Genomic DNA, 12,228 nt, shown 5'->3' on the forward strand with positions numbered 1-12,228 from the left:
ATGAATCCTAAAACGTCACGCTGTAAGTTTATGTTATCGTAATCAACAATATACCACAGGAATCATCTTCATTTTTCAAAGAACTCCTCGACAGAATAGAAGGAGTGACCTATGAGGAAACTCTTCAGTTTAGATTTGAAAGCGCGTGGATTACTGGGAAGATATTTGAATTCTTGTGGTAGCTTATTGAAAATGGATGCTGCAGTATACTGCACGCGGCTATGCACAAGAGTCAAGGAAGTGCGATCCAAATGCAGATAGGATTTCTGCCTAGAGCTAACTGGGTGAAAGCTGCTAATTCTTGGGAATAAGGTGATACGGTTAACAAGAAACAACATTAAAGAATACACATATCTTGAGAGGCCAATGTCAGAACACCCAAACTAATGAACAGGGCTCGACAAGAGATTCGCGAACTTACGCCACTTATTGCCCGAACCGCCTGTTTCTTGAGAGTGGGAGGAGTTACCCCAAAATATAATACCATACGCCACACGTGAATCAAAATAAACAAAATAGACTACTTTTCGTGGCGAACTATCACTTATTTACTTATTTCTGATACTGTTCTAATAGTAAACACGTCAACATTAAATGTTTGAACAAGACCCTGAATATTGGTTTCCCATGACAGTTGACTATCTATGTGAACACCTAAAAATTTTAAATGTTCAGTTGAATTAATCATACACCCATTCTGTGTCGGGCTTTGTTGAATTGTTTGTAAGAAACAGTGATTTGGCGTTACTTTGTTTTCTACAAGCAATGAACTTATGAAAGTGCCAACGTTTACGACAACATCCTGTACTACCAAGCTAGTGTCATCAGCCAACAGAAATATTTTAGAATCACCTGCAATAGTAAAGAGCATATTATTATTTATATTAGTAAGAAACAAGTGTAGCCCCAGCACTGATACCTGGGGACAGAAATGCGGCTCTATATTCTGTTCCGGTACGATTTGTTGTCGTTGCACGCACACCGCCCATTTCCGGACAAACATTCGTACGAATTTGTTTTTCCTCCATTTCCAGTCAGGAATGCGTTCCTGTATTTTGTCGGATTTACTGATGTCTGCCCTGTATATTTAGGAGACAATCTGAACAGCCCTCATACATTGTTCGCAGATGCTGCTGTCATTTGCCGTCTAGTAAAGTCATAAAATAATCAAACTCAGTTGCAAAATGACTTAGACAGGATATCTGCAAGGTGCAAAAATCAGCAGTTGCCTTATAAGTAGGCTGTGTAGGTTTTTATGTTGGTAACGCCACGTAGTGCTCTGTATGAAAATCACTGACTGTGCTGTGTGAAGTCTGTGGCTGGTTTGCATTGTTGGAATTTGCTATTGTAGTGTTGGGCAGTTGGCTGTTAACAGCGCGTAGCGTTGCGCAGTTGGAGGTGAGCCGCCAGGAGTGGTGGATGTGGGGAGAGAGATGGTGGAGTTTTGAGAGTGGATGATGTGGACGTGTGTCCATCATAGACAGTAAATTTGTAAGACTGGATGTCATGAACTGATATATATGTATTATGACTTTTGAACACTATTAAGGTAAATACATTGTTTGTTCTCTATCAAAATCTTTCATTTGCTACCTATGCCTATCAGTAGTTAGTGCTTTCAGTAGTTAGAATCTTTTGTTTAGCTGGCAGTATTGGCGCTCGCTGTATTGCAGTAGTTCGAGTAACGAAGAGTTTTGTGAGGTAAGTGATTCATGAAGGGTATAGGTTATTGTTAGTCAGGGCCATTCTTTTGTAGGGATTTTTCAAAGTCAGATTGCGTTGCGCTAAAAATATTGTGTGTCAGTTTAATGTTGATCAGCATAAGTAAAGAGCGAAATGTCTGAGTATGTTCAGTTCTGCTCAGCTGTTTGAAAATCAAATAACATAAGGGGTTTACCAGCACCGTAATTCATTAATTTTTCTAAGGGGACGTTACATAGTCGACCCTTACCGAGGATTACTCAATGGAATCTTCTGGTTTTTTCTTGTAGTTTGTGTAATTAGTGTAGTTATTGTTTATTGCTAGCGCGTAATTATAGAGAGAATTTCCTTTGTAGTTGAAGTTTTTCATTGTTGTACAGTAAAACAGTTGTGGTATGCATGTAGATTTGCACCAAGTATTTCGCAGCTCCGCTTGCAATTAACTAGATATTATTTTCAGTGCTATGTTAATGTGTTTTCTTATTTTACTCCTTCAATTGTGCTTTTTCTGTGTTACCGTGTGAAACATTTTGACAATTATGGCGTGTGAAAAACGAAATACTTGGCTCCAAAGTAAAGTGAAAAATGACAGTGAAGACGATAGCAGTGTATCAGCACCACCGTGTAATGAATTAACTAATGTTCAACATAGTAATTTGGTAATTGTGCATAGGGAAATGGAGCGGGCGGCAAATAATGGTGTAGACAGTGAAAGAATTAGTGAACAAGGAAGCATTATCGATCGATCGGTCGGCAACAGTTCTGCTCAGGAATCCGAAATGACAGAACACAATCTTGCAAATACTGTAGATTCAGGTTTTGCGTCCTCACCGTTTTCTCAAATAAGTCAAGACACATTTTCTGCTCGTCAAAATGTGAATGTTCTCAGTGCAAATGCACTGCCGAAAAGCATAGAGGAACAGATTCCAGACGCTTATACAATATTATTGCAATTAATGCAACAAAAGAAACAAAATCAGAGACAAATACAGCAACAGTTAGACACAATGTAACAACACCAGAGACAAACACAGCAACAGTTAGACGCAATGGAACAAAATCAAAAACAGCCACAGCAACAGCTTCAAAAGTTAGACACCACACTTGAACAAACACGTGAAGGTTTAACTGCTGAGTTACTTAAAACCGAATCGAAATGTCAAAAAATCTGTAATGATGTAAAAACACAAATTTGTGAGCATTTCCAACCTAATTTTTCGCGTCATGAAAATGCATTACAGAATCACGAAGCAGTCATAAAAGAACTGCAAGCTATTGTTCATGAAAATCACGACACTTTGCAAGCTAAAATTGATTCAGTTGCACCTACCGATTCAGTTACGCAACTTGCAAAAACTCAGCAAAACTTAAAGGACACAGTAGATACGATTTCCACACAAATGCATACTCTGAAACTTGATTCAGAAAAACACACTGAGGAAATAAGTTCTGTATCGGAGAAAGTAGCCGAACTTTCGGATCAGTTCACCAACTTATCCACGAAGGTAGATTATGATATGACTGGCACAAGACCCGTAGCCTTCACTGACACAGAAGAGTATGAACAAATTAGAAAATTCAAACAAAATCAAAATCAAATCAATACACAGTACAAAAGAGAAATCCGGGAAGTACAAGATCAGTTGACACAGTTGATACAAGAATTACATATTTCAGACGAGACTTGCGCTCCAACACGGGAAGAGGGACTTAGAAATACGGAAAAGTCACAAAATAATAACACAGGGCATTTCGAAAATTATTAAAGAAATTGGCAAGGGGCACTGACTTTTGAGACTGAACCGCCGAAACGAAGTAACAATGACCGATATGCGACTCGCCGACATGATGATTTTGACTATAAGTTGTTCATTACTACACTTCAATTCCAAACATTTTAGAATTCTGGCATGTACATTCATCCACAAGCATGGCTTCATCAATTCTCTCATTGTTTTCCTCCCAACTGGTCATTGGAGCACAGGTTAGAATTTATGTGTGGCTACTTAGAAAATGAACCAGCTGTAAGAATGCGATCGGTCATTCACGACTGCCACAGTGAAGGAGAATTTTATCATTCCTTCCTCTCAGCATAATGGTCTCAAGCTACACAAGACCGAGTAAAACATAGCATCATAATGATGAAACATTTCGAACAATCGGAATTTTCTAGTCTTGTCAAATATTTCGAAAACATGTTACATAAGAATCAGTATCTTTCAAACCCATACAGCCCTTCAGAACTCATCCGCATTTGCTTAATCAAATTGCCTGAACATTTACAACATATTATTTTGGCAGGACGTTGCAAAGACGACATTGAAGCTTTTCAGGGATGTTACAAGAATTGTAAATTGACACTGACAATTGCGGAACTCGAAAACAGGAGCACAACAATTACAGGTCATACAAAATTGTTAAGGCTTTCGTGGCCACTTGTTGACAAACTGCCTATTGGCTTCTGTCTCGGGTTCTTGACAAGGTGAATTTGTAGAAGATAGATCTCCTAATCCCAATAACGACACACGCCAACAAAGAGATAGCAGACAATGACTCGCACAGCAGGCAGCCACATGCGCCAGCTGGCTCAGAGAAAAATAACATAAGACGCTAACCTTGAGAAAAATTTGAGCATTCTTTACCGATGTACCATATACCACATGATAATTCCGTTGAAGCTGGAGCTCTGCATAGTAGGAAGAGTAAAGGATTGCACCACATTTCACATGTAAAACTGTTTATTGAAAGATAATCTGCTTTCAACTTTGTCTTTGCCATAAAACTTTTCACTTCACGTTACTTGTTTGCTTTGTCAGACTTAGAAACTGTTAACATGCAACAATGTTTGAAAGTTCAATATCCAGTCTATAACGTAGGGAACATATTTAGACAGTAATTACGAATACATTGTCATACATACGACACAGTGTTACTATGTGTGTACATTCTTGCTTTTTATTTGCATGATTATGTAACGACTATAAGGCTTACATACTTAGAACATATACTGCTAATGAGATTTTAATGCAACATTTTGGTTTACTTGAAAAGACGTTCTTTATTTGAAGTACTTCCTGTAAGATTAAAGATGACTTAGTATTTGGTTTATTTGACAGCTACACGATTATATCACAATGCTACTAATGTGTGACACAATTTACATTGTTGCTTTTGTGCTGGATCTGTTTCATATCTGCACAGTTTTTCTGAACTCTTCTGGAAAGTAAAACATATTTTAGTAGTAACTTTTGTGATATAGCTACAATGAGACAGCCTTTTTCATAGCACAAAATTATATTACAGTGTAGTACTTTCTTGATCACGGTACTGTACGTAATAAGTATGATATCTATACACATAGCATTTCGCTTTTGTTTATGATGAGGTAAGTACATTGACTTCTGCAGAACTTACCTTTCGGAGGACGATAACTACGACACTTCCACATAATTATCTTACAGCAAGACGCATATTTAGCACTACAGGACACGCATTTGAGTGATTAATTTTGTACTTAAATCATTTATTTTTAAAGATATTTGAAGTACAATGATACAAAGGTTTTCCGTGATACATTTCATTCCATTGCTGTAATCTGTAACACCTGAGGGTATAATTACTTTAATCCTCAGGGGGTACTCGCCTACTTTGTGTACCATGTGTTTGGCAAGCACTAGGAGCCCTACCCAACATGGTATTTGCTTATACAACTTTACTCATCGGTACCATATTTCATAACACATAAATTACACAGCTATTTGATCATTTAACTGAAAGAGACAAACATTTTTTTACTACATCAGTGACAGATGTTTGCGTAATTACACAGTTCGATAACTTCACACTTATGAAATTGTATTTTGTCTGTACTTTGTGAACTCTTCATATTTTTTCGGAACCGTAGTGATTCTATGAGAGCTTTGAATGATGTATTTGGTATGGGATCATGATTTTTCAAGTACGTTTGAGGTAGATGACACTATTGAAATGAGCAGAGAATTTTATTAGGTTTTGACATTATTGCAGAAAGCTACGACGTTTTTGAGATTTGATTGAGGTGTTATGATATTTTTACGATGACGATGTGTATCATGCTGTTGACCTATGTTTATGATCAATAAGCTGATGCTATACCAGGAATTTGATTATGCTACATGTTTATAATGATGAAATATTGAAGAATGTCAACGAATATGTATATGTGTAATAAGGTAAGGAATAATGAGTAGTGGTTAGGGACGCAGATTTGTGAAAATGGATGTTGGAAACCAAGAATCGTACGTTCAGAGTTATGAAATGTGTGTAAATGTGTGAATGTATTACAATGCCGACGAAATATTTTTGGATACTGTTATATTTATAGCATTTTGGTTCTACACATTCGTAACGCGAATTCTCAACCTGTGAAATTTTTTTTATATGAGACTGTCACTGCTGTCGTAAATATTTTGGTAAGAAAGTTAAGTGACCCTCACGTAATGTGTCGTCGGCGCCCGGCTGTGTCACCTGGCTGGAGAAAAAGCCATTAGGTGGAGAAAAAATAGGCCATTAACCTGACTATTGACATTCCTTTGCAGAAAGCATCGCAAATGTGACACGCTATTACTTGGAAACATATGATTGTTCTGTGGAGCACGTACTACGTGCTATTTACTGAAATGCTTATGAACCGATGGGAAATATTCTTACATCTGCACACCTGATTGTGACAAGTGTATTTGTACGAGAATTGAGAGAATTTCTACTAACATATCAAATACCACATGACTATTGAATGATATTGTTATGCTTTACTTTACATAGTTGCTTATTTCATTTGATATCTGTTTTCAAGCTGTGTTGCAGCAATGGTTTTATAAAATAAAATTAAATGCATTTGCTAATGTAAACACTTTCTGTCAACAGATCTATTAAATAATAATTTTATGATCCACATTCTTCGAAAAAGGAGCACTTGGAGAAGAAAGAACATAAGAAGGGAGTACTAACAATAACTACATCCATAATTTTCTTTTCAAGTACTTGGTAATTTTTTTATTGAATAAATTGTGGCGCACCACTTTAATTACATAGACATTAAGTTGTGAATAGACATTTCCCTTATCTGCATTGTTGTCTTTAGTGTATTATTTTTTCTGCTTGTGTGTTTGTCATGTTTAGATATAAGTTAGAGCATTTGCTGATGCTGTCTGCCAGGCATAGTGCTACTGAATTTCACTTTGTATTACTCTGTTAAGCCAGTTTTTCCACTGATCTATTTTTCTTGTTGCTGCACATTGGCTCATATTAGTTGTAATGTTGCATTTGCTTTGCTAATTTATATTTATTGCTGCTAGCTTTGCCAATTTGGATTTTTTTTGTCATAGCTGTTTGTGTTAATTTGTTATGTGCTGCTGCATTGCCTCGTTCCTTAGTTTATATATCTGAGCTCAGTAGATTTAAGTTAGCTTAAGAGGGGTAGGCTATATAAGAGAATGAGTTGTGATAAATTGGAAGAAATGCATTGAGAAGCTATAAGAAAATGGTTTGGCCAAAAAAGGATTTTGAAAGAGGATATGAACAAAAGAGTAGGGTTTAGGGAGAATAGGTTTAGGTAGGATTTTCTTGGAAATAAATGATGAGGTAAGATAATGGAAAATAAATAATGAGGTAAGAAATATGTGAATTTATAAATATAGAAAGAATGCTTGGATAGAATTTTTTTGGTGGAAACAAATGTTGAAATAAGAGGAAATATCTATAGAATGAAGTTTTGGGTTGAACTGCAGTACCAAATGTTACACTGAAAACAAACCCTCTCCTTTCCTTTTGTGTTTTTCCGGTGTGTGTTTGAGTACCCTTGTGTATTTGTGTTTTTCCTGTGTTTAGCGAAATGTCTGAGTATGTTCAGTTCTGCTCAGCTGTTTGAAAATCAAATAACGTAAGGGGTTTACAAGCGCAGTAATTCATTAATTTTTCCAAGGGGACGCTACAGCCTCTGAATAAGATTAAAAAATTGAGGTCATCCACAACAGCACTGAAAGAAATCTGTTAAACCTCGGTTGCACGATAAACCACGCAAATCTGAAGAGTGTAAAACCTTCTAAGCGCCGAGGAATTATAATTATGGACAACTTAAATTCGAACAACCACATACATAATATTGTGGGAATGAAAAACCAATAACTGAGTTTTAATGGTAGAACACTTAGACGATGCAACAGGTCCACTAGAGAGACTGCCTGCAGTAAGCGTTCCGTCCTCTGATGGAGTAGGGTCTACTACTGTGCGTTATCGGGTTCTGGCCAGATGGGATTGACGGAGCACGTCGAAAATATCCAGAGAGCGGCAGCCTATTTTGTACTGTAGCGAAAGAGGGAAGATAGTGTCACGGATGTGATAAGCGAGTGAGGAAGAAATCATTAAAACAAAAAACTTCATTCTTTTGTGTTTACCATATTTCCTTAGTTGCTTCAAAATTCCTGGAGGTGTATTCTGTCTATGCAGCTAACTGAAGGCAGTTTGTTATTGCCATACGCGTTTCACTTCTTTCATTTGTGAAGCATCTTCGGTGGCCTGTGATACATGTTTCTTTTTATACATATAATAAACGTATTATGTGCTAGTTACAATATGTTACTATGTTACATTTCGACATGTTTTTCTCTTGTTTTTCAGGTTATCACCAATATTTCTCGCACAGATTTCGTAATGTGGCACTGTAACTGGTCTATACCTGCTCCTTGGTGGTTATCTAGTTTCTCTGTTGTTTGTAAATATGGCTCGAGTGTGTTTCTTGTTCTGTAAGCCATGTGTAAACCCGTTTCTTTAATATATTTGCCATCTTGTGTTTTGCTTTGTGCGTGTATGTTAATGTGTACCAGTTTTTTCTCTTAGTCATGTGAAGAATGTGAATATCTGGGAATGACAGGTAGAAACTTCAAAACAGATATAAAGGATATACAAGAAGTTGGAAATAAGAAAAAAGCCATTCTACCTCCGCAGAAGACCTCATAAAACATGGACACGAACAATCCAACATGGCAAGTGACATGACAGTTATCAGAGTGAGTAATCACAACAAAATGCTATTGACACTGCAAGGATTTTCACGTACAAAGAGCCCTTGCAATGAAAAAGAAGCTACTTAATGACGAAATCCATGTAAGCAATAACTCTCTTAACATGTTAGCCGCTAAAACGATAGCAAACAGAGATCTGAAACATAACCAGAATAAATAATTAGTGAATTATCCTGTCCTCCCCCCTTCTCTTTCTCTCTCTTACCCTCTCTCTCTCTCTCTCTCTCTTTTAACCACACACACACACACACACACACACACACACACAAATGCAAAACTCAAAAAAATCACACACTCATAACACATTACCACACAACAAAATAAATACGCGCATATACACAAAACAAATGAAAAATATCAAACCACATACCCAACACAAACAGAAGACGAAAGATAAACGGGCAGCGGCAGTTGACAACACTATACACCGTGAGGGCAGACATGCTGACCATAAAATGTAAAGTGCAAGTGATGCATGCAAAGTCCTGAAACAGATGTTGGTGAAAGAACGTCGGGAATTGGCCAACTGGAGCGTGGAGACTAATGCAAACATCTCGATGACCACAGACATGGGCTAACAGCGCTGAAAATCGTTAGTAACACCGAACGATAATTTCACATCACAAAATTTGTGCTACAAAATTGTTTCTAACCTGAAACACAAGAGAAAAACAAGTCAAAATGTAGCATAGTAACATTTTGTAACTACCCTATAATACATTTATTATATGTATAAAATAAACATGTATTACAGGCCACTGAAGATGCTTCACAAATAAAAGAAGCAAAACGCATATGGCAATAACAAACTGCCTTCAGTTAGTTGCATAGACCGAACATACTTCATGAAAAAACTTCAGTCACTAACATTCTCCTCTAAATGCGAAAATACTCTGTTTTCGCCAACCTATATAGGAAGCAATGATCATCGTAATAAAATAAGACAAATCAGAAATCGTACAAGGAGGGAAAAATATTCACTTTTCCCATGCGTTTTCATGAAGGGGAACGCAAAAGAAATAGTGTGAAGGCGGTCCAACGTCTGGCTCATGACGTGTCCACTACATGGACTTCTGTCATTTTTTACTGAGACCAAAAGGGGTGCCTACTGTCATAAATTAAAGTTTTGTTACTTAGATGATTCTTTTGTGGGTTTCGTTGCCTTCCTTATCGAGGTGTGGTGGTCTCAGATATTTTCGGTAGGAAGAAATCAGAACATTCCAGGGTTCTAAAAGTTCGCTGCGTCACTAACTATGAAAAAGTAAATTTTTGACACAAATAATTTTATACATGAAGACAGTAACTGTTCGCGAAAGAACGGATACTGTAGATGACCGTGCAGCTTTTCCATGGAATAAATGATGACTAACTGAAACCCTCAGCTGCCGACAGGTGTTGTTGATATACCTCTATGTGGACAGCTGAAAATGTGTGCCCCGACCGGGACTCGAACCCGGGATCTCCTGCTTACATGGCAGACGCTCTATCCATCTGAGCCACCGAGGACACAGATGAATAGCGCGACTGCAGCGACTTATCCCTTGCGCGCTTCCCGTGAGACTCACATTCCCAACTGTCCACAATGCTACATATGTAATGTACCTTATAGACATTTTCCCATTCACTCATTACCCGCGCACGCTTTGGCGGTTCCCATAAGAGTCTGGGCAACCTGTGCGCATTCCACAGACGAAAGTCAATGGCTGGGTAGCCTTTATCTATATGTATGAAGACAGAAACTGTTCACGAAGATACTGTCATCACAAATAACTTTATTTTATCAAACTCTTCAGTCGATTGGTTGATAAAATTGTTATGTTGGCAGAAGAGCCAACACCGTGTTACTAGTGGGGGCCGAAATGCACGCGTTTTAGCTCACGCAGGCTGGCGTGAGGAGGGAAGGACTCTACTGACGTGAGGTCTGGAACATGACAAGGAATTAGAATTCAGAAAGCGGACGTAATTAGTTTGATACCTAAGTTTAATCCATTAATGATGAAAGTCGCTCTTGTCTGTTCTGCGCTGTACGTGGAGGTACAGGCTTGTTCGGATGAAAAAGCGATGTCAAAGGTTTGTGGTCTGTGAGTATGGTAAAGTGACGACCATACAAGAAGTCATGAAACTTTGTAACACCAAATACGAGAGCCAATGCTTCTTTCTCGATCAGTGAATAATTTCTTTGCGCAGACATGAGCAATTTGGACGCAAAGACAACAGGGCGATCATGCGATCCATCTTTGTGCGCAAGCACAACACCGATCCCGAAATCCGATGCATCTACCATCAACAAAAGGGACTTCCGGGGATCGAATGGCGTAAGGCAAGTATTGAAAAGCGACGCCGATTTCAACTGGCGAAAGGCGCGTTCGCATTCCGTCGTCCAGGCGAACGGACCACCTTTACGGCGCAAGCGATGAAGCAGAGCTGAAATGGAAGAGGCATGCCACACATATCTGTGACAATAGTAGATTTTTCCCGGCACACTCTGTAGCTGCTTCAAATTCTGCGGCGAAGGCAAGTCTTGTATGGCACGGAGGTGCTCGGGAGTGGGATGTATGCCTTGGGCATTGAGTACATGTCCCAGGTATGGCAAGTCATGAGCAAAAAACACACATTTTACCTTCTGTAAGCGAATACCATTTTGTCGCAAGACCTGAAATAATGTTCTGAGATTGGCTAAATGCTCTTCTTCCGTCTTTCTGGAGATCACAATATCGTCCAGATAGTTTTCTGCAGTAGGGACCGACGCACAAACAGTTTGTAGATATTGCTGAAACAATGCACGGACGGATACACACCCAAACGACAGTCGTTTGAATTGATACGAACCAAGATGCATTTAACCACCAAAACGCGCTGGGATTCTTCGTCCACCGGTATTTGGAAGTACGCATCTGCTAGGTCCAACTTCGAAAAATATTTGGCCGGGCAAGGTTTGTCAAAAAGATCTTCTGGGCGGGGTAAAGGAAAAGTTGCAATCACTAGTTCTGGATTCACTGTTGCCTTGAAGTCCACACAAAGCCTCAATTGTCCCGAAGGTTTTGGCAAAATTACTAAGGGTGATGCCCAGAGAGAAGTCTGCACACGTTCAGTTACACCCTGTGATTCCAAATCATTTTTGCAACCTCGTCATGCAATGTGTGGGGAACATTGCGTGCTCTGAAAAATTTCGGTTGTGCATTTACTTTCAGTTCCAAATGCGCTTTATAGTTCTTAGCGCAACCGGGTGTGGTGCAAAAATGTCTGCAAAATTCTTCACATAGACGAGAAACACTGCCTGAAGGCACAGTCTGGTTCACTGATAGACTCTCATTTGCTATAGACAAGTTAATCAACTGAAATGAATCAATGTCAAACAAGTTCACTGCAGAAGAAGAATGAAGGACGTAAAATGACACAAGTTTTGTTTGTATGTTGCAAGAAGGCTGCACTGTCCTAACACAGGGATCTCTTGACCTGAATAGCT

The 12,228-nt window shown here is 38.5% G+C and overlaps 1 non-coding gene across 1 annotated transcript; it reads right to left on the minus strand.

Annotated features, from left to right (window-relative positions):
• Positions 1-10,194: 10,194 nt before the first annotated feature.
• Positions 10,195-10,268, minus strand: Trnat-ugu. Its single transcript has one exon. It is a non-coding gene; the product is annotated as a tRNA-Thr (tRNA).
• Positions 10,269-12,228: the final 1,960 nt, after the last annotated feature.

Source organism: Schistocerca piceifrons, chromosome 6 (assembly GCF_021461385.2).
Source record: "Schistocerca piceifrons isolate TAMUIC-IGC-003096 chromosome 6, iqSchPice1.1, whole genome shotgun sequence".
Taxonomy (NCBI): domain Eukaryota; kingdom Metazoa; phylum Arthropoda; class Insecta; order Orthoptera; family Acrididae; genus Schistocerca; species Schistocerca piceifrons.